Source organism: Camelus dromedarius, chromosome 11 (genome assembly GCF_036321535.1).
Source record: "Camelus dromedarius isolate mCamDro1 chromosome 11, mCamDro1.pat, whole genome shotgun sequence".
NCBI lineage: Eukaryota > Metazoa > Chordata > Mammalia > Artiodactyla > Camelidae > Camelus > Camelus dromedarius.
Genome location: NC_087446.1, coordinates 67,166,260 through 67,188,572, shown reverse-complemented (window position 1 = coordinate 67,188,572; position 22,313 = coordinate 67,166,260). Strand labels below are relative to the sequence as shown.

Genomic DNA, 22,313 nt, shown 5'->3' with positions numbered 1-22,313 from the left:
ACATGTCCTTCCCCTAAGTAGCTGGCTCACCTGGATCTGGTGGACATAGGGACTGCTAAAGGGGACCATAGCTTCCACCCTGCTCCAGCCAGTGGGCATTCAGAGCCGGGTCTGTGGTTTGCCTCAGCAGCCGTGCAGGCCTCCCTGCACCGGCCTTTACTTTTAACCCATGTTGGCAGTAAATAGCTGACTCTGTGTCTGTTGCAGCTGACGTCCACCACTGTCGGCCTTGTCGTTAGTTTGCGGTAGTGAGTCTCCAACACCCCAGTCAACTGTGAAGGAAGATGCTTTGGCCGACGTAGGACCTTGGATTCTCACCCCCACCATGGTTCATCTCACGCGGTGAAAGTGTTTGGCCACCACCATCATGCTGACCATGAGGCCTTGTTTCTCCTTTCATGCTCTGGTCCAAATGTGGACACTTCATTTTTCACTGAATTTGTCTCGCTTCAGACAGGAGAGAATATCTGAAGGAGTCCATCACATTGTGGGTGGGGAACAGATCAGAAGTAAATGTCGCAAGTAGAAGGAGTCTAGTCTGTCCCGGTTGGCAAATGCAGGCTGGGATCGGTGATGGCCGGGCTATGCCCTGGACACAGGCCTTTCCCGTGTCTCCCGAGAGCCCAGGGGTCGGAGTGAGAACAGCCTGGCCTGGGTTCCTCCATCCTCGTCTGCTTACTGACAACTGTTTCTGCTAATTAGGGGTTCCCCCACACCTCGGGCCCTTCAAAAGACCACGGGAGAACATTGAGTCCCTTCTCCTGGGCCTCCTTTGTGAGAATACAGTGCCTTCTGAGGTGACCAGTGGCAGGAGATGCCTCCCCCTCCAGGGAGCACCCTTTGGAGGACTGTGAGTCAGTGCACCATGCTGTGAGCTTGTGGGGTTCCGGCCGTGGTCCCTGCAGAACCAGACTTGAGATGGGCTTAGTGACGGATATAACAGGACTGATTCCAGGGCAGGGCTTGGGGGAGGGAACAGTGGAAATTGAATGTGACCTAAAACACATAGGTGGGTGCTGGGGCTGTTACTAAAATGGGGTGTCAGGGAGGTACCTGCCAGGAATCGAATTCCAGAGTAAATGGCGGACATGAGGCATTTTTAAGATGCCATTTGTCATCCAAGTTAGGACTTCAAAGAGGCACTCGGTTCTAAGGCCCTGGGGCTCAGGTGAAGGAGCCAGACTAGAGATACACGTTGGGAGTCGTCATTCTTAGCTGGTGTTCACAGACGCGCATGTGAATTAGATCATCTTGAGAGCTGCAGACTGAGGCTGAGGGGGGGCAGGGCTGTGCCTGGGTTGGAGGAAAGCCCAGACCATGCAGCTTTCGTGTGTCCGTCTGCGGCGTTTGCGATTTTCAAACTAATGCCATTTATCCTTAAGTGGCCGGGGGTTGGGCAGGGCCAGCCTGGAAGAAATCTGAAAGGAGGTTCGTGGCCACGTGTGTGTCTTGGGAAGACGCAGATTCTGCAGGGTCCGGGAGGGTAGACTTCTAAGAAGCTGGAGTTGGAGTGGGGAGAAAGTAGTCACACTCACCTGTGAGGGAGGGAGGGCGTCCTTGGGAGTCGCCACCCTACTGGACTCGCTTTCCAATGAACAGAAGGCAATCAGACAGAGGATCTGAGGTGAGAAGAGATGGGCACTGGGAGGGGAGCAAACCTGGAGAATGGTGCGTGCAAAGTTCTGGAATAGTCTCCCTGAAAATTTGAGTTAAAAATACCCAGACTCTTAAGAACATTGATAGTGACTGGGGAGGAGGCAGTTGTTTTTCTGGCCTACTAAGAGTAATGCATGTATTCAGGGATACACAGAAGATTCGGGCAGTCTTTTCCAGGGGTTTGATCCTTACCAGGGGGAACACTGCAAGTTTAAAGGGGGAGAAGGGCAGCGGAGGGAAGCTAGTCAGTCCCCGTGTCAGGTCCCAGACGGCAGCCCTACTTGCGTGTTGCATTCTCATCCATGCCTCCCAGTTGGGCGATGGCAGCTCCCTTTTGCGGATTGGGAAGCCTTCTCAGAGGGGTTAAGGAATTGGTCCGTTTAGCGGCTAGTCAATGCTGTAGCAGGATTCAAGCAGGGCCTTGTCAGACTTCAAGGGCATGTTCTCTCTACTAATTCCGGTACCTCTCTGTTGTACCTGGATTGGTGAATTGGGTCAGTTTTGGAGCCTTTCACAAAAAATACGATTTAAGTGTCTCAGGACAGTTTCACAAAGCTCAGTGTTCTTTGATGGTTCAGAAGCACCGCAGTGCTTTTCGCCACACAGAGGTAAGGTCTTAGTCCTTGCCGATGACGTGGTTGCAAATGACGTACAGGTGCAAAACCAGACTTAGGAGCTTCTGAAGGGAAACTCTCCAGTTCTCCCTTGTTCGGCTTTCTTCCACGGGATGTAACTGCTGCAGCATAGGCCTGAGCTTTCCATATGGAGTGAGGGTTTGATAACCAAAGTTAGCATAAAACGGTCAGATGAAGAAAATTGACGTTGACAATTTATTTTTGGGTTACATTAGTGACGATATTCTATCAGTTAATGACCCATATATCGAATGAAATTGAGTACAGAACATTGCAATTCTTACTTTCTATTTAGAGTTCTCTTACAGAGTAAGGTTGCCTGCTTTGGAACATCAGCTCCACCACCACGGCACCTATCAGTGTGTTGGTGTGATTGCATTTATGCAGTCAATGTAATCTGGGCTTCCTCAGCCCCAAACACTCCAGTGCAGAATCACAGGCTGTAGCCATCTCTTAGTCACGCAAATACTTCTAAAATTATATGATGCCAGAAAAGAAAGAAGAGGGAGAGAGAGATTGCCTTTATCAAAGTTCCTTTCTATTCTAACTGCAAACTGTTGTTGAACAGCTCTGGTTTCCTTTAGATATGAATATATACATTTCTTTGCATGTAACCCGGGTTTTGGACTAGAACACCAAGCTCTTGCTGTCCACAAGCCACAAAAATAGTAGCCAAATTGCACAGGTGCAAAATAGTTTATACTTTTTTCTGAGAAAGAATCCTTGAATTTGGGACTTGGGCTGTGATTTTTGCTTTTTGCTTCCCCCACCCCTCTTGTAATCTCTCACTCCTTCCCACGTGGCCCCCAAGAGTTCGTGGTTTCAAAGGAGTGGGCAAACACCCAGTTGGTCACCATGTACTGTTGCTATAGTTGGAGCCATGCCAAGACCTAAAGGACATTATCAGAGAGGACTTCCTGGAAGAAATGGGCTCTACATTCAATCGTGAGGACAGAGTAAGTGTCAGCCAGGAGAAGGAGTCAAGAGTGTGGCTCAGGTGGCAGGTGCAGCCCGGGCAGAGGCCTGGAGGCTTGTGGGGTGGGGACCTGGGGAGAGTGTCCTGTGTGGTCCAGGGTGGAGTGTTCCCCTGCTTGGGAGGACCCTGGAGAGAGCCTGGGGTGAAGGGCTTTGGAAGACGTTGGGTTTTATTTGAACAGACACTGGAGGCAGTGAAGGGTGTCAGCAGGAAGTGACCCTCAGGAAAGGTACTTCTGGTTTTGCTTCTGATATTCTACAGACAGAAGGGTCGGGACGGGCGAGAGCAGGTCTGTCTGTCCCTTTGAGACCCACCCCATCATTCATTTATTCATAACACGCGCACTTTTGTGTGTCTAGGGGAGAGTGGGTGGACCCACATTATTAAGCAAAATGTATTTGCTTCTTGTGAGCTTAGCAGTGTCAGAAGTTGACTTAGCCTAGAATGTTCTAGGAATAGAGGAACAAGTTGCGGAGGTTGGAGGGAGGGAAGTCTTCCTTGGGAAACAATCAAAATGAGCCTGGAGTTAAGTGCGTAGTAGGAGCAGGACAGCGGGTCCCTGAGGTCACTGGGGACCTGGGAACTGGGGTGAGGCTGGGAGAGCAGTGTCGGGGGCGGGGCTAGAACGGGGCCAGGGAGCCTCTGAAGGGTTTGAAGTGGGGTGATTTAATCAACTTTGTGATTTGGGAAGGCTGCCGTTGCTCTGTGTGTGTGTGTGTGTGTGTAGCGGGGAAGAGGGGGAGGGTGCCACCAACTGGGGGGCCACTAAAACACAATTCACAGGCTGGGAGAGGGGCGTCAGGGCTGCTTGGGGACGGCTGGGGCAGTGTGGATGCCGGATTTCCTTATGGGGAGGACTTGTTATCGGGGTCGCCCGAGAGGCGACTTTTGGCTGGAAGAAAAGAGATGGAGGCTGCCAGGTGGACTTTCCTCTTCTCTCCTTCCCTGCCTTGTGTGATGATCTTAGCTCAGCCAACTTTTGGAACAGAAGAGCTAAGTTCCAGGGTAGCCCAGGACTTTGTTGATCTGGTTCGAGTGAGATGTGATAGGATTTAGATTTCTGTTCAGATCTGCATGTTCACTTAGCTAGAAACCTCCCGTCATTTCGATTTCCATGGGGTATTTATTCTTGATAAAGATTGCTTTCTTGGTGAGAGGAAATTTAATACAGCTGTTGTCTTTCTCAAAAAAAATCATATCTTTAAAGAAATTTAATATTCCAAAGAATAGCAAAATTTAAAAATGATAAAGTAAGGCTTTGGTGTAGTTTCTTTGGTTTCTGAGCTAATGTGGAGTTAGAGCCTTTGCATTACTTAATAGCACATCCTTAGTGAGCTGTTAGTGAGCACCCCAGGCCCCACCTCTCAAAACACCATTAAAGTTTGCTCTGAAATAGTGAGGTCATAAAGGTCTTGTTTGCAGAATTCAAACAGTTTTTTTATATTATGCAGCATAGCTCCATTTATAAAATAATAATAGGTTCAAAATTAAGAAAGTGGAAGATAATTGATTTTTTAAAGCTGAAACATAAACTTTCTTGTGCTAATGTTGCAACTGGAAATTTTGAAAAGAAAAATCCTACTGTAATATCATCTAAGTGGAATACATATATGACTTCCACATTTGAAAAGTAACGGCGCAGTGGTTTTAGAAGTCAGGAGCATTCCAACTCAGATACTGGCATTGATGGTTGCTGGTTTTCAATGGAAGAGCCTAAATTTGCCTTCTTAGCATTTTTTTTTCTTTGTAGTGAGAGGGCTGAGTAGTGCTTTGCCAGCATGAGTTTGGGGCAATTTGAGGGCAGATGTCGTGTAGCAGCAGTGAGATATTTCCATGCGTTTAATTTTCCAGACATCACCAGGGCACATGTGGGGTTTGTGCATGCAGGCTGGGATGCTGCAGGACTCCCTAACCCATCACCGTTATGTGCTGGAGCTGCTCCGGTTAGTGAATAATTTTCTGTGCCTTGGAGGTAAAGTGGTCTGATGCAAATGATCAGATATGTAGTTAAAGTGCTATTACTTGAAATAAGAGAAACCTAGAAATATGGCTCTAACAATACAGGATGAGGGAGGAGAATTGTCTGAGCTGCGTGCAGTGGGGAGTCTTCTCAGGTGACTCCCACGCCGTGATTCCTGCCAATATCCGCCCCAGCCCTGCACGGTTGTCCTGCCGAAGCAAGCATGCACTTTGCTCAGAAACGCACTGAATTTCCTTGCGCCTCTGTTTGTTGGCTTTTTTTTGAAAGCACATCTTGCCCTTTGCTTAAATGCCATCCCTGCAAGTCGCCTCATACACTCATCCTTCTGGACCTCGTCCATACATAGCTGCTGAATGGATGAACAGAATGTAGAATCTCCATTTAGTGAAACATTATTCAGACGTAAGTGTGAATAAAAAAGAAAAAGAGGAAAATGAAAAAGGCCACCTCTTCTGGGAAGTCCACTCTGACTGCTCAACCCGCCCTTTTCTCTTTGAAACACAATCACTTATGCTCCACTCTACTCTTTTTGATAGTACTTACAACCCTCTAATAAACATTAACGTTTTCAAAAAAAAAAAAAGGGATGCTGATACCACTTCAACATGGACGAGCCTTGACAAGAGCATGTTAAGTGAAAGGAAGCAGACAAACACGGCCACATATTGTTGCCTTCAGTGATCTGAAATGCCCAGAATAGGCACATGCAGAGGCGGAGAGCAGGTGATGGTTGCAAAGGGCTAGGTGGAGGGGGGTTAGGGAGTGACTGCTAGTGACAGGGGGATTCTTTTGGGGTGATGAAGTGTTCTGGAAATAGATGGTGATGAGGGCTGCACAACCGTGAGTGTGCAGAAGACTGCTGAGCTCTGTCTCTGTTAGTGCCTGTGGTTGGGGGCGGCTTTATTTTCTTCTCACCCTGCACTCTGAAGAGACATCTTGTGCAGTGGCCTTTCTACTAGTGTGAGTGGTGAGAATCAGCGACTTTGCAGAGTCTTGTTTCTTTTACCCCCCCTGCTGAGTGTAGGCAAAATAAATTTAAGCCTGAGAAAGTGCTCCATCTGCAGAAATGTATTTCAGGTTTGCATGGTGTAAAAATCTTGAGAGCTTTTTAATTGTTGAGGACAGTCTGTGGGGGGAAATAGCCCGTGAAGCCTTGGGGAGACCTGGAAAAACTGCGCTTCCCTCCCTGACACGGGTGGAGTATTCACCCCATTTCAGGCAGTGAAGGGCCCAGACCCGTGAGCGGAGTTGACAATCGTGAATATTTACGTGTATCCGCTGCTTCATCTTGGATATTAATTTCAAGCTGAGTCAGTTTGTGGCGGCAGCCTCATTCTACATCAGGAATTTATAGTATCTGCTCTTTGAGTTGAAGACCTGACAGAGTTTATTATTTAACAGTCTCCCTTGAATTGATATCTCAGATTCCTTTGTCAAAAGCAAAACAGCAGAAATACAGACGTCCTTTAATGCCAATATGACCTGGAAAGGATTTAGTCTCTGTGCCTCAGTGGCCTAATCTGCGGTTGGGGATGGTGATAACAGTGTTTCCCTCAGAGGGGATGGTGAGGGGAGAGTGAGGAGCACAAAGGGAGGACTTACAGGAGATGCTCATGAATGACTGAATTTAGTGCTCTCAGCCTGGTGAGGCCTCAGGGGCAGAGATGTCAGAACAGAGAATTCCTAGCCAGAGCTAGATCCGTGTTGGCAGCTGTTGTGATCAGTATCACAACTGTGGGTTATCAGGTAGTTTTAAGACTTGGTAATATGAATTCATGAATAATGTTAGAAGACTAGACATCTCAGATTCAGTTTACATAGTTCTCAAGATTTCCTCTGAGAAATGGATGGTTTTTTCCCCATCTTAAATCTGAGATGAGTCTCTAAAAAATTTCTGTATTCCTCCATCTTTTTGCATTAATTCTCCATTTCTTAAAAAAAGAAGTTTTTAAATTGAGTTAGTGGGGACTGAACTGAGGGCCTCATGCATGCTAAGCACATACTCTCCCAAATGAGGTATAATCTCCCCCCTGATTTTTTTTTAAATTTACTTTCTTAGTATTCAGAGGTTAGAGGCCTCTAATTCTTTTTCTGGTGACTTGTCCATGAACCTGTAAATCTATTATTAATGGACAAAACTTGGTTTATTAAAAAAATGAATAGAATATTCTGCAATCCATCCAAAAGGAAATGTTCATTGGCTTAAAATGTTTCTCCTTTAAGGTGATTTCTCCTTTTTGGTCTAGCTCAATTTATTAACAGACATCCTCATCATCATAATGACCAAACTCGCTCTGAGTGGACACCTCCCTAAGGCTAAAATACTTTCCTCATGCTTTACTTCATAGCAGGTGTTTGACGGTAGGTATCAGTGTCTCCTTTTTTACAGCTGAGGGATTGAGAGATGGAGCAGCTTGTCCCAAATCACACGCAGCTGGCGGTGGCTAGCTCGGTGCTGGAACCCAGGCTTCACAGGATGCATTCTTAATTGCTTCTCTAATCAGCCTCCCGTTGAGTGGTTACCCGAACTCCTGTGACTCCATAAATGGCCGATTTTAGTGATCTCAGCCTGATGAGGCGTTCAAAGGGGAGACACCAGTGAGAATGTGAGACAGAGTGGCATAAATTAAAATTGTACATTTTCACAGATGTTTAATTCTCAGGTAGTGGCATAAAAAGTTAATTTTTATGTATTTTAGTGCTCTGTAAGCACTAAAAACAAAACATTAAAAATAATTATAGTGCAAATGAGAAGGGGGCTTTGAAAGTCCAACCACTGCTGATGATGTTACTTGTTTTTCTCTAGTGGCCCTTATTTACAGAAATACTTACAAAGACTGAATTGGTTTTATGTAGTCTTAATATGGAAAAAAAGATTGTCAGTGAATATTTTAAGAAAATCTTTATTCTTTTCTTTCCTGATGATGTATATATAAGTTGTTTTCATGTCTTAAGTACATTTCCTCATTTGTGAAATTTGAGTAATATCGTTTAACTTGTCTGACTGTGAGAGTTAGTAGCCTTGTATACAAAGAACTCAAGAGGTGCTTAGTAAAAATGTGCTGTCACAATGACAGACATTTTAGAAGGATCAACTCTGAATACTAAAGAGGGTGGCTTATTACTGATGCATATTTAATATGTATATATATGATATATATGAATATGGCTTAAAGTAACAAGGATTCATTTAATTTTTAGTGCACTATGAAGTTTTAATGAAATCTGTATCATTCTAGTGAGACAGGGACTAGTTAAATTGCCTTAAGCAGACGACCTTGAAGATTATTTACACAGAATGTGTATTGTTAGAAATCAGATGTCATGTTGCCGTGTAACCATCCACTCAGACATTTAAATTCGTTGGATTCTGACATCCACATTGATCATTTTCTGGGAATAAGCTTCTCTCTTTTGTGATTAAAGAAAATTTTGATCTTTTTTCCTGCAGTCTTAACAGGTTTAAAATATCAAAACATTGATTTGACATGTAACTTTTTTAATAGAGACAATAAAGCTCATGCTGTTTTATTATGTAAATAAATGTTTTTGTATTTCAACAAATGTATGATTTCCTGGATTTTGAGAAGTATGTTGCAAGATACTTAGATAACCTACTTTCGGAAATATACAGACGCGGCTTTTATGAATATAGGCCTAGTACAGATCTGTTCGTTTTTGCTACAGTGCAAGACATGAGGCCTAGGAGAGATTTGCTGCCGATTGCAAGGAGGACAGATCCCATGTCTCAGTCTCCCCTCCTGTAAAATGAAGTGGCTTGACTGGATTCTTTCCTCTTCTAAGATGAGTTTCCATGAGCCTGTGTCTTTTGTTTATATTCAGGAGTATTAGCAATATCAGATTAAATACTGAGTTACCGTCGCTTCCCCCGAAGCAAAGTGCAGTGTGTGCTACAGAAGCTTTTAGTTATCTGATTCTCGTTTCTGATCCTACAGGCAATTTTTGTGTTGCATGCTTCCTGGCAACCTGGAAGGTCTTTTTAGCCATAGGTGGCGCTTGTTGCACCTTCTTAACATCTTAATTTTCCTGTTTGTTAAAGAAGGCTTAAACAACGTTATTTTGTTTTGATTTCTTTGCTTGATGCTTCAGAATAGCACAATGTCCATTATGTCTGTCTACCTGTAAAAATTGTTCTGCTCATATTTTAGTTTTATTCTGTCATCTCGCTGTGAACATCTCAGACTTGCTGTGTAAACAATGGCAAAATCGGTCTTTTCTTCCAGTGTTAGAAACCAGTGAGCCGGGAATTTATAAAACAGCTAGTAGCGGCCTCTGGAGCACCTTAAATCTGAAAAGTGTGCTGGGTTCCCTGAGTATTGATCCCGCTGCTCTGTGTTAATTGGTGGTAGGAGATTTGGTACATATAGGAAGGGGTGTAGTTTTTTGACTTGGGTTTGCGTGCACGTGCTGCCACTGAGCCATGTGAGCCTGAGTCAGTTCGTTCTGAGTTTTTCCCTCGTCTGAGATATTGGGACGTTGGTATCTGCTTTGTAGAATTGTGAGAATTAGAAATTATGTAAAGTGTTTACCACAGTGGGTATGTCAAGAGGGCTCATAATCCTTAGCTGCTGTTTGGTGTGAAGCCATCATTTTATAGTCTTTGTCAATTAATAAGAAACAGGAAAACAAGAAAAGCTGGTTTTATGATGAAAGATATTTGAGGAGGTTCCATAGTTCATATACCCATAATTAAGCATCAGCAGAGTCAGAACTGTTACACAGTCACCCTGAACCAACGTTAAGCCACAGAATTTTTGTTATTTCATATATGTTGGGGCCTATGGGGATCCAATACTTATATGCATGTTGTCTCCAGCAGCCAACTGAGAGATGACACAAAAGAGTAGGCAGGCGATAAATGTCTTCTTACTGATGAAGCTACGTTCTCCATGAACTTCAGGGCTGTGGGAAAATGTGTGTCATGATACTGTGTCCCAGAATTAGAGACTCACCCTGTCCCAGGTAACTCTGGGCCACAGCGAGCCTTCCCTTGGGAGGACCTGCCCCTTCATGCACAGGGCTGTCCTGACATGGAGCTGAGCATCCCAGGTGCTTCCCAATGGTGACCAACACTGGAGGGAAAGGTAGGGTTTCACATTCCCTGCTTGTCTCCCCGGACTCACACCTCACACTCTTAGTGTGACGAGGGCTAGCTGTGATCCAGTGGCCAGGGGTATGAAGGGAGAAGCACTCTCCATGGCCCAGAGGAGTTGGGAGGAGGCATCCCCTCCCTAGTTTAAACAGGTGGTGGGATGGAATGGGAGGGTGCTCCCCAAGAGTTTATAAAAGGAGAAATAAGGATTTTCTTTGGGACTTATACTAGCCAGGAAACACATAATATTATTAGAAGGGAGACTTGTAAATCACTTTTATATTAAGTTGACATTTGTTGAACACCAAAAATGTGCTACATTCTTTTCTGAGAGTTTTACAGAAATGAATCCTTCAATTTTCTCAACAAGTGAGTAAGGAAGGTTTGATTGTTATCCCAGTTTTACAGTGTGGAAATTTCGGCACGGAGAGGGTAAGTAAGTTGGCCAAGGTCACAGAGCTAGTAAGTGGCAGAGCTGGTATTTAAACCCTGGCTGTCTGGTTTTGAGGCTCCCAGCGATGGGCTTTGGGTGTTTAGAGGTATCTGCATCCCTGAATCTTTGTACCACTTTGCATCAGTTAGCCCAGAAATGACAGGGAAAGTAGAGTTACACAGGTGCTCACTATCATGTCTCAGCCACTGTCCAAGAAGTGTGCACTGTGATTAGCGTTAATTATTTTCTAGGCAGTAGATCTGTTCGTATAACAGAAATTTAGTCCATTGAGTTAATCTACAAACCCTTCCTGCTCTGCTTCTGTCCATGGTTGCCATGTGACTGCCTGCCCGTGATTGGGCTGTGGAGGAGAAAATGTACTCATGGTTGAACTCTGATATTTCAGTCTGGTTTATAGTTTCACTTCTTCTGTTACATTAATAAGTTTCTGGTTTTCTTGCATCAGTGTGTCATGAGTTTGGTTAATGTGAAACCAGTCCATGGGAGCCCAGGGATGCTAAAGCTATAATTTCTGAGCACACTGTCGCACTTCTACCCGTGCAGACCTGGCTGGAGGATGTCCGCCTTCCTCACTGATGTCTCCAAACAGCAGGGTCCTCTCCCACCCCAGGATGTGAGGCTGGGAGCTCTATGAGTTGGCCAGTCGGTGGCCAAGTCCACCAATCAGAAAATGATGAAGTAGCCGGAAGTGGGTTTAATAGACGAAAAGGGCTTCCAGGTAGTCCGATGTGCTGTTCGAGTCCATTTGGTGAAAAGCTGTTCACTGTCTGTGGTTGAGCTGATTCTTTGCTGTTGAAAAGTCTGGATTAGATGAAGGGATTTTAAAAAGCAGAAAGGAGTGATTTCAGGTGGTACGTCCACACCGGTGAGAAGTGATGGATGACCGACTGTGTGAGGCATAGACAGAGTCTTACAAACTTCATAAAACAGCTTTAAAAGCTCTGCCATTTGAGTGCACTTCATATGGGGTCCAGTTCATCACTGGTCGCGCTGAGAGGGCAAATAATTGATGATGGTGGAAAGGACACGGAGGCATCAAAAAGTCTCAGTCATGTTCCCTGTTTAAAGGATGTTGCACAATGTAATATATTTGAGCTGGTTTTTCACTGAACAATTTTTAGTGTTTTCTGGGACTCCCCAGTGCCCCAAGGCTCCATGCAGCTGAGTGTCCCCTCAGAGCAGCTCTGTCAGTGCTTGCCCTGGGCTGACGTGGTGTCGCGGGGAGCAGGACGGTCAGCGTCCACGGCTCCTCCGAGATCCGTCTCCTCATCCGCAGTGCCGGGTTGCTCATCCGTGTTTACTTAGTAGGTTAGCAGAGAATCACACGTGATGGTTGTCAGGTGTGATTTGTGATTGTCTCTGTGATTGGCATATAGTCAGTGTTTGATAGAAACCCTTGTTTTTTTAGTATAATTGTAGCAGCTAGATTGCAGTGGTTTTTAGTCTGTATTTTTTTATAACTTTATTCTTATTTTTAAATATGCACTTATTTTTATTTATTTTTTTGGAGGTACTGGGGATTGAAGCCAGGACATTGTGCATGCTAAGTAGGTGCTCTACAACTGAGTAATACACACCCTCCTTGTCTGCACTTGAAAATAAATATTGCAATACACAAAATAGATCTTAAACACCATCATGTGACCTAGTCTCTGTATAGACAATTGAACACGTATGCTATTTCAATAAGAATAAATGTTGTTGAGACATACATTTCTGAATCTGTTAATGTGCTTAAAAACGATCATAGGTAGTGATAAACACGAGTCTTTGATCCAGTACTTCTTAGGGTCTGTTTTGCCATCAATGGAAATTACATTCTACAGAGAAGGCTAATTGGGTCTCTTTGATATTTGGATGGTTTAGCAGATGATCAAGTCTTTCAAAAGCTGACAGAATTGTATTTTAAACTAACTACAAAGTTATCTTCTAGAAGTTGGAATTCCTAAGCTTGTGAAGTGTCCAGTAATCCAGGGGGTATGTGTCTGTGTCTGTGTGAACGTTTGTGTGTGTGATTTCAGGAAGGTAGAAATAAGTTCCATATAGACTTCTGATACCTTTCTCCTCAAGTTCAAGGTGTAGGCATATATTTACACAAATAAATTGATATTCTTTTGTCATTTGGCATATTGGGAATAAGAGGTTGTCATACTTGTTTCAGAAGGGTTGGGGAGCATGAGCTTAGAAAACGGGAGGAGAAAGAGGCCGGGAGGCACTTCACACTCTGTGCAGGATTTGAGGAACAGTAGCTTTTCTTTTTTCTTCTAAAGCAAACTGGCGCTGAATTGTAACATACTATTACTCAGAATTGCTTTTCTGATCAGATACAAGTGCCTCAGATTTTTGAAGGCAACAAGAATGGTGAAATGTGTTTTAGCAGTTATCTTTAAAAGTAGTTTTATTTTTCAAGTAAAAGGCTATAGCCTGTTCTTTCTTCCAGCGGTACAAGACATGCTTATTAATCTATGTACATGATCTGTGTGCTTAGTTTCTTTGGGTTTTTTTTTTTTTTTTTTTTTTTTTTTTTTGAAATGCTTGTTTCATTGTGGTTTGAATGAATGTTTAAAATTTCTGGATTTTGATCTTTAGAACATGCTGATTTATGAGAACCGTTAAAAACCTGATTGTTCTTTGGTCCTTGTTTGTTGGGGCACCCTATTGAATTCTGTTGTCTTTTAAAGAGGGAAATGCTTCCTCTAGCCTGTAGATCATTAAGTGAATGGTTTGCAGTGTGCCTTTAAAATTCTTTGAATGCATTGAGCATGTTTGTCCAGTGAATTTTGAATTGACTCATTGTAATGACTTTGCTTTTGTTTTGTGGCTTTTGCTCCTCTCCACAAGAATTTGAATTCTCTGTGGCATTTTGTATACGTGTTATTAACAGGGGAAAAATTTTGCATTTTTTACAGAGCTGGGTTTTCCTATCCCCTCTGAATGCCATCTATACTTGATACAATAAAAATCTGTTATTGCAGTGCATAATTATTTCATAAACTATTTTTTGTCATAATCAGAAACAATGACAAAGAATGATAAAAAAATACAAAAACCTTCCTTCCTTTGAAGAATAGAAATGAGGTGGTCAGGCTCACGCCTGCTTTGTGCCTGACACACTTACTCTCATTTCATTGTGTATCATGATTCGGAGATGGAGTTGCTTCAGGTTTGTAGATTTTTGTTTTAACATTTGTGTTGAATTCTTTCTCCAGGCTGATGTTTCCTGTTGTGTTTGTGGAAAGAGTAGAAGGGAAACAGATACTTTGTTTTGTTTTCAGGAGTCCTGAGTTGATGAGAAAATTGTTGAGGGTGGGCTGAGGAAAAGAGTGACACTCCCTCTCCTCCCGGCTGAAATTGATAAACAAATAAATCAATTAAGTGTATCGATATTTGACCAATAGTAGTTAGCGAGCCCAAAATGGATAGATATGCCCAATGGAAATTACTGAGTTGACCTGTAGAATTATGTGCTTTACCAAGTAGAAGCAGCTTAGAGCAATCAGAAAAATCAGTAATATGATGAGATATAAAAGGGATATCATATCTTTTATTTCTGAAACTTTTCTACGGTAAGTTGTGTAGAGCTAAAATTAAGTTTCAAGCACCAGGATTTAAGAGTGTGGGTGGTTCTTTAGGATCGTTATTCACGGATGTGCCTAGACCCTGCTAGAGTGTCTGAAGATGGCAGGAAAAGACCCAGAGGCAGGATTTGTCATCCTAGGGTGTCCTCCATAATGGTTCCATGTGAAAGCCCATGATTGGTTTAACAAACTGTAGCACACACCAGCCTGCTGTGAACTTTGATAAGAAAAAAATATGCTTAGAAACTGCTTTGCAAGCAAGTGCCTGTGCATCCTCACACCAGACTCCTTGCCTTAAAAAGCAGAGAAAATGCTTTCCTTGCATAGTTGAGGTTTTAGATATCACTCTGCTGGTTGCAAAGCAAGGACCGTGGCCCTCAGCAATAAACGCTGGGCTTGTGTGCTGTTAGATAGTCTATTATCCCCAAAACAAGGACTTGGCTGGTCTGGTGGTCTGCTTTGTAATTCACATATCTAAAAATGTATCTTGTTCCCCTCACCCCATGACTTCCCTAAAGATACACTAATCCTTTGTACTCATTGTGGATTTTACAATCTCTGCCTCATCCCGTCTTTCCCGAAGTTCCTCCTTACTATCTCACAACTGTTGATGAATTTTTCCTTTGATTATACACAATAAATATGGGAGCATTTGAGAGGCTCGTGGAGTTGGCTCCCTACTCCCTCTCGATTTCTTGGCTTTTTACACAGAGTCTTGAATAATCATTCCGTGCAGGTAAGACTTCTGCCAGCCAGATGCCACAGTTCCAGGTGAGAAGTATGCAGGCTTTATCTCTCCTACCCGAGGGAGAGAGAGGAGAGAATTGAGATATGCTCCGCCGTGGTCCCTTCTTGCCCCAGAGCAACTGCAGTTCACCTGAAGCTTTCTGGCCTCTGCTAAGATGGCCTCTGTCCCAGGAATGACTGCAGCCTTTTCTTCCCTTGTCAACATTTCCTTTCAGAAGTTGGTCTCTTCTCTGCAATTCCACCCTGGCAGATGTGATGGTGGTCAGCGTGCTGGTGAGCAGTCCTTTGGGGACTCCCAGGAGCCATGCTGATTCTCCTGAATCTCTCAATCGGGGTTACAGAACAGTCGAGAACCGAAGGAAGCCCATTCACGTGAGGTCAACAGAGCATTACATCACTTTCATTTTATTATTGAATTTTCAGTAGAGAAATTATTTGTAGCAAACTGTTCCAGATTTTCCGCCGCCTGCTTTCCTCATCACCACTTCCTTGCTGGCTCTGGTGCTTGTTTTACAGACCAGGTTTCTTCTCTGGTCATTTCTAGCAGCTTGGCTTGCCGAATCCTTGATCTGCATTTGAAGCAGAATGCTTCTTTTTGATGTGAAACTAATTTTCCTATTTCTGAATATTTCGTGTACTCTCAGCAACTGTTTCAAGTGAAATGCTCTTGTCCAATTTCGGTTAACTCACATTTGCTGATCTCCTGCTTTCATGCTGAGGGCAGTTTCTTCTTCCTGTAATAAAATTTAGCAATTTGCATTTACTATGGGAAGGTACTGGCCCGAGGTGCTTTTTTTCTTAACAATTTTAATACAATTCACCCATTAAAATATACAGCGGTTTTTACTCTATGCCCAGAATTGTGCATCCCATTCAATCTTAGAACATTTTCTTCCCCCCAACAGGAAGCCCCGTATGCATAAGCAGATATTTCCATCTTCCCCATCGTCCCCCAGCCCCAATGAGCCACTCTTCTCTCTCTGTGGATTTGCCTGTACTGGACATTTCATTTAAATCGAGTCACTTCATGTAAGTGGAACCGTCTATTGTGACTGACTTCTTTCACACTGAGTAACGTTTTCAATGTTTGTCCACGTTGTGGCCTGTGTCAGTACTCTATGCTTTGCTATTGCTGAATAATATTCCACTGTATGGCTGGGCCCCACTGTTTACCCATTCATCAGGTGATAGGCATTTGGGTTGTTTCTGCTTTTTGGCTGTGATGAGTAGTGTCGCCGCGAACATTCCTTTAGGAGTTTTTATGTGGACATTTGTTTTCAGTTCTCTTACGTGTGTGCCCAGACAGCAGAATTGCTGGGTCATTCAGAAACCAAATGTTCAACTCCCTGAGGACCTGCCAGCCTGTTTACCAAAGTGGCCACGCTGTGTTACGTCCTCACCAGCAACTGCTGCCTGCTCCGCTTCCTCTGTGTCCTCATTAGTGCTTGTTATTTTTTTTTAATATAACCTATTGTTGTGGGTGTGAAGCGGTTTCTTCTAGTGGTTTTGACTTGATTTCCCTTAGAGCTAATGATATTGAACATCGTTTCATTGTGCTTATTGGCCATTTGTATATTTTCCTTGAAAAATACCTTTTCAGATCATTTATTCACCTTTTAATTGAGTTGCCTTTTTATTGTTGAGTTGTAGGGTTTTTTTTTTTTTTCATTTGGAGATACAAATTCCTAATCAGATAAATGATTTGAAAAAATTTTCTCCTGTGTATTGGTTTTTCACTCTCTGGATGGTGCCCTTTGAAGCAAAGTTTTAAATTTTGATGAACTCCAATTTATCTCTGTTTTCTTTGTTCCTTGTGCTTTTGGGGTATTATATAAAATCTGAGGTATTTTATTTAAAATTTTATATATAAAATAACTTAATTCGTAGGACCGTTCTAGGAGATGGGTGCGGTTGTTGTCCCCAGTCTATGGATAGGAGACTGAGATGCAGAAAATTTCACTGACATATCAGTGTCACAGCTACCCAGTGCTGTGGGAGTTCAGACCCTCATGTTTGTCCCCAACATCTGTGCTTTTCACCAACATGCTCCACTCCTTCCTGGAATCGTTAATGAAAAACTGTTTCCGTTTTTGATTTCTTGTTAGTTTGTTTTCTCTTTGGGGACCTCATCTCCTCATTTTCCTTTCGGATATCAGTGTAGATTTATTTTAGGTCTCATGTAGGCAGAAGTATTGCTTTCAGTTAACTTCTTTATTACTCAATCTCCGGTTATGATTGTTGCTATTTGACCTAATCAAGTCATGCTTAACTTTTTCCTGCTCATGACACTGAAAAGAGTCATGACTTACAGCATGCTCAAAGAAGAAAGTACTTGATTGATTTCATCTTGCTACCCAATCAAACCAATCAAATAAAAACCCAGTGTTGACACAGATTATATGCCCTCCAGAATAGTGTCACTGTCTTCCTTGTGTTTCATTTGTTTGGTCACAGTGTCTGGATAGCGCCTTGCTGTCCAGCAGTTTTGTGAGGATACGGTGCTCGTGAATCATTGTAAGGACAGAATTTTGAGAACAGACTATGTTGTTCATTTCACAAGGGAAAAGATAATATAGAAATACTGCTCAGATCTATTTTAAAATTAAGCTTGGAATTTTGAGAAGAATTCAAGAAACCATACAAAGATCTTTTTCACTAATTTTAGATCTATCTTAGACACATTATGGTTACATAGAAGAGTAACTTATCAACTAGATTTGACAAGAGGTGTGTATTGATTTTTTGTTTTAGTTGAAATATTCTATCTGAGATAAAGTAATCAGTGCCTATAAATGCACAAATATGTTTGTATTTCTATGTAATATGGGAGCAGACTTCATATGTTTCTATATAATATATATGACTGTGTGTTTTAATCTGTCTGTCAGTGTTTTTATAGTTTTTCAGCAATGTTGTAACTTCAGAATTGTTCTAAGAAAATCACCCCAGATTCTAGTGCAGTTTGTACTGTGTATCCTGTCTTATGCATGGGATTCCACTGTCCCCTCAGGGAGGAATTTCCTCTCCTATTGAGTTAGTAGCAGATTTAAAGGAACTGTGATTTCTAGGCCTTTGCTCTCCATGTGTTTGCAGTTGGCTGTCAATCACGATATTCCCTTTCTTGAGTTTTCATTGTTCAATTAGAATTTTTGAAAATAAGTGTTGATATGTTGTATTTGTCTCCCTGGAAACTTGATGTGTTTGTGCTTTTCAGTTTTCAATTTATGAAAAATGTAAATGCACCCTTTTTTTTAAGTAGTCCTTTTTCAATAGATATTTGTTTATCTCTTTATAGTTAAAATAATTTTTTCCCAATGAATGAATCGTTGTGCATGTTTTAAAAGATACCTTACTTTTTATTTTTCTTATTCTAACAGGTTTATTCGTTGTAGAGAATTTAGAAAATAAGGATAAACACAGTAATAAGTTAAAATGGCCTCTAATCTCACCTGGAGATACAGTTGTAAGGTTTGAAATTGAGAATTACAAGTCCTCTCACGTTGTTCTTCTTTTTCAAGTACGTTTTGGTTACTGAGACCCTCGAATTCCCATATGAATTGTAGCAGCAGCTAGTCAGTTACTGCAGAGGAGCCCACTGGGATTATGATCGAGACCACGTTGAATATATGGATCGCTCTGTGGAGCACTGACATTCCAAGAGCACTGTCATCTGATCCAGGAATGTGCGTGGTGTGTCTGTCCAGGTATTTAGGTCTTCTTTAATTTTATTTCAACAATGTGTAGAGTTTACATAGTATTATTTTACTTTATTTTTTCCCTTTATACTGAGTAAAAATGTGCAAGGTACCAGAATGAGAACTGTATTATAGCCCCGCCACTTGCTGCTAACATGGACGCTGCGGTCTTTCTTTGCCCTCTGTAAAATCTTGCACAAAATAGGACCTAAGTAACTCTTTCTTGAATGAATGATTTTATGATTGCTGAATGATGCTTGAGAATCCTTGTGATGATATCTTTTTCCCAGACTTTCCCCTTTTCTTAACTATGCCCTTTCCCTTCCTTTCCTCCAGCCTGGGTTTCAGCCTGCCTGTGGCATTGATTTTCCCTATCTGTGGACTCTTCCTTTCACTAGTTCACGATAATGTTACATATGGGCTGTGGAAACTTGCTAGATGTCAAGAAAGAGCCAATCCATTGCATGCTAGTATTTTTAGTGTGTGGTATTCTTTTATCGATTGAAATTAAATCAGGCTGACCCCCTGAGCTCTTTTCACCTTCCTATACATGATACTGCTCTGGTTGCTGCATGTGCCCTTCCCCCAGACTTGGTTTTGGAGTTGAGTAAGTCACCATAACTGGAGACCTCTCTTTAAAAGATGAAGAGGATATTTGATCCTTCTCCCTGGTTGGGGACTTGGATGAGATGAGGTAACAGATAAAGAATGGAACCCCAGCTCATTCTGACCACTGCTCTTTCCGTTCCTTTCTCCAGGGGAAGAGAGTACAATTCAAAAATATAAAGATTGTGAGCTAAAGAGATAGGCAAGACAACCGATCATTTATTAAATGTCCTTTCATGCCAGAAACAAATGTATTATACACAAAATAAGCACACAAAGCACGGTAGAACCGTGATAACAAACGTGGGTCCGAGTTCGAGTCCTGCTCTGGAATGACCAGTCCTGTGAGATGGAGAACTGGTAGGCCGGCTTAGCGTCTCTCGGACTAGTTTTCGGTCCTGCAGAGACGGGGCTCGCTAGGCGTCCCCCCCATAGAGGTGCTGGGGGGTGTAACTGACACACGTGGGCAGCCCTAGCACAGCTGCTCGTTCCTCATAAGTGCAGGAGAGCATAGCTTTTGCGGTTACGGCTTTATGACCGCCCCGTGAAGACTCTCAGTGCTCCTAAGGGATGCCTTGTGGTTTGGAGATGGGATTCTCATTTCTGTAAATACCCAAGGATTGTGTAATTGGGCCCTGCTGATTTGAATCTATTCTTTAGAAAGTACATATTGTAGATATATTTTTCAAGCATGCATGCTTTTTTCTTTTATTATTTATAGTTCTACCCTCTCATCTCTTGGTGTGACTTTTCATGGAATCCAGGAAACAGCCCTAAGCCACCTGCCTCTTCACACGTCTCCGTGGCGGTTTTCTACCCTGACTAGAAGAGGGTTCTGCATAGGGAATTTTCTTTGTTCCCCATTTCTTGGAGTCTCTCTGTCTGTCTGCCCACCTCTCACCTGTCCAACTGTCCATTTCTCTACCCACTCATTCTTCTGACTTGTTCCAAAAAGCATTTCAGGCAGCTTACAGAAGAACAGATACCAAATAAACAGGTTAGAAAATGGGGCTAAGTTCAAACTGTGAGGCTAGGAGGTGGGCCTGTGTTAGGGTTGCAGGCGTGAGACACACGCGTCTGCCCTGTGACTTATATGATCGACAGCAAGAGTGTGCCTGAGGCTCCCAGCAAACACAGGGAAACAGGGTTTGTGGGAGATGCTTACTGGCTGTGAAATAAATAAGTGGCTTAGGAGAAGCCCAGCCTTTCCAGCTACTAAGGCTTAGGAGAATATTTTGAGTGTCTTCCAAAATCAGGGTATTGAATCTTTTATTTTTTCAGAGTTCTATGTATAGTTGGTTACATTCTATACCTGGAAATTTCTCCAAAACTGCTTCCCACGTGAGTCCCATGACTCGGAAATGGGGTGGTTCTGCTCATTGACGGGTGTTGGTTAGAAACATAAAATGACAGCCTCAAAGGAGCCTGGGATTTGTCAGTTATGTTTTGTCAGTGCTGTAGATTTCAGAAAACACTTTCACCGTTTCTCTCCATCTGAGGCGGCAGCGTGTTCTCTTACCAGCATCAGGAGCTCAGGGCTACGGGATGGTGGGGGCTGACTGCACTGCCGTGAAGACAGCTAAGGTAGTTACTGCAGGCGTGGTGCTTTCACGTAGTGCATTTCATGTTCTTTAATAGGTTTTAACAGGTAGTTAATTAACTGTGTTAATTAACATTTAATAAATATGATGCTTTGTTGAAAAGACAGTTATAGTCAGAATATAAGTTGTGAACAATTTGAAAACGGTTTCATTACTGAAATTTCAGTAGGGAAGATTTAGTTTATCTTATTTATGCCTCTCTTTAAAAGTAACAGAGAAACAAGACAGAAAAAGCAGAGGATGATTTCTGTTCTTCCTCTCGGCTTGCAGGTGCCCTCACCTCCAGTGGCATCCATCCAGACACCAGCACTGACACTGGCCGTGCTCAGAACTGCCTCAGCCCTGAAGACACAACTGGCAAATAGAAGGCGGCCACGCCCTGTTACAGCAGGTGCTCTCACTTTGTGGATCCTTATGTAACTGCGTGATTTTAATCAGGATCGCCCGTTCTACATTCTGTGGCGCTGCTGCCGTGTCTCCTAGTTATTGTTTCTGTAAGTACTCGTGTATTTTTTTCAATGTGTGGTACTAGACATCTAAAAATGCTTTTTTTAGATGAAAAATAATGTGTATTTAATATAAAAGTCTGAAAAAAGGGGCAAAGGGTCTATCCTGATCCCACTACTCAGAGATAATTATTAACACTTTAACATCTATTTTCTGTTCTTTTCATCATTGTGTATCTCCTCTGTCATAAAAACCAGCGAGCACTCTGTGCCTTTTTCTGTGTGGAGACCTCCATTTTCCATTGTGCTTATTTCACATTTTTCTACAATATTCTATCCCACCTAGCATGATTTTTAATGACCAGTATAGCATTCTGTCTTGTGGAGGCATCTTCCATTTTAGTTCGGACTTAAATAAACTTTGAAATTCCAAGTATACTTAACTGAAGTACTGAAAAGAGAACTGTGGTGGTACCAAAAAGCCCCTACATCCATTCCCCTTTTTTCCTGAGAGTAAAAACTGCTGAAAATATGGTGTATATATGTCATGACCTTTATGCCTATGTCATATATATATACACATTCATACATACACGTATATCAGAAATCTATCTATATGTGTGTGTGTATATGCTTTATTGAAAAATAAGGCCATACTATATGTTTTCTGCAGCTCAGTTTATTCACTCAGGGGTATATCATAGACTTCCTCCCACTCCAGACTCACCCGGTCCTTTCAGATAGAGTAGTGGGGTCTCCTGATATGTAGGTTTGGTCTCTTGTGCAAGGACACCTTCGGTGGGAGAGTACTGTGGACAAGGCCTT

At 42.6% G+C, this 22,313-nt stretch overlaps 1 pseudogene; it reads left to right on the top strand.

Moving 5' to 3' along the window:
• LOC135322457 (trafficking protein particle complex subunit 9-like) overlaps positions 1–22,313 on the top strand; it is a 56,462-nt pseudogene that overhangs the window by 4,670 nt on the left and 29,479 nt on the right.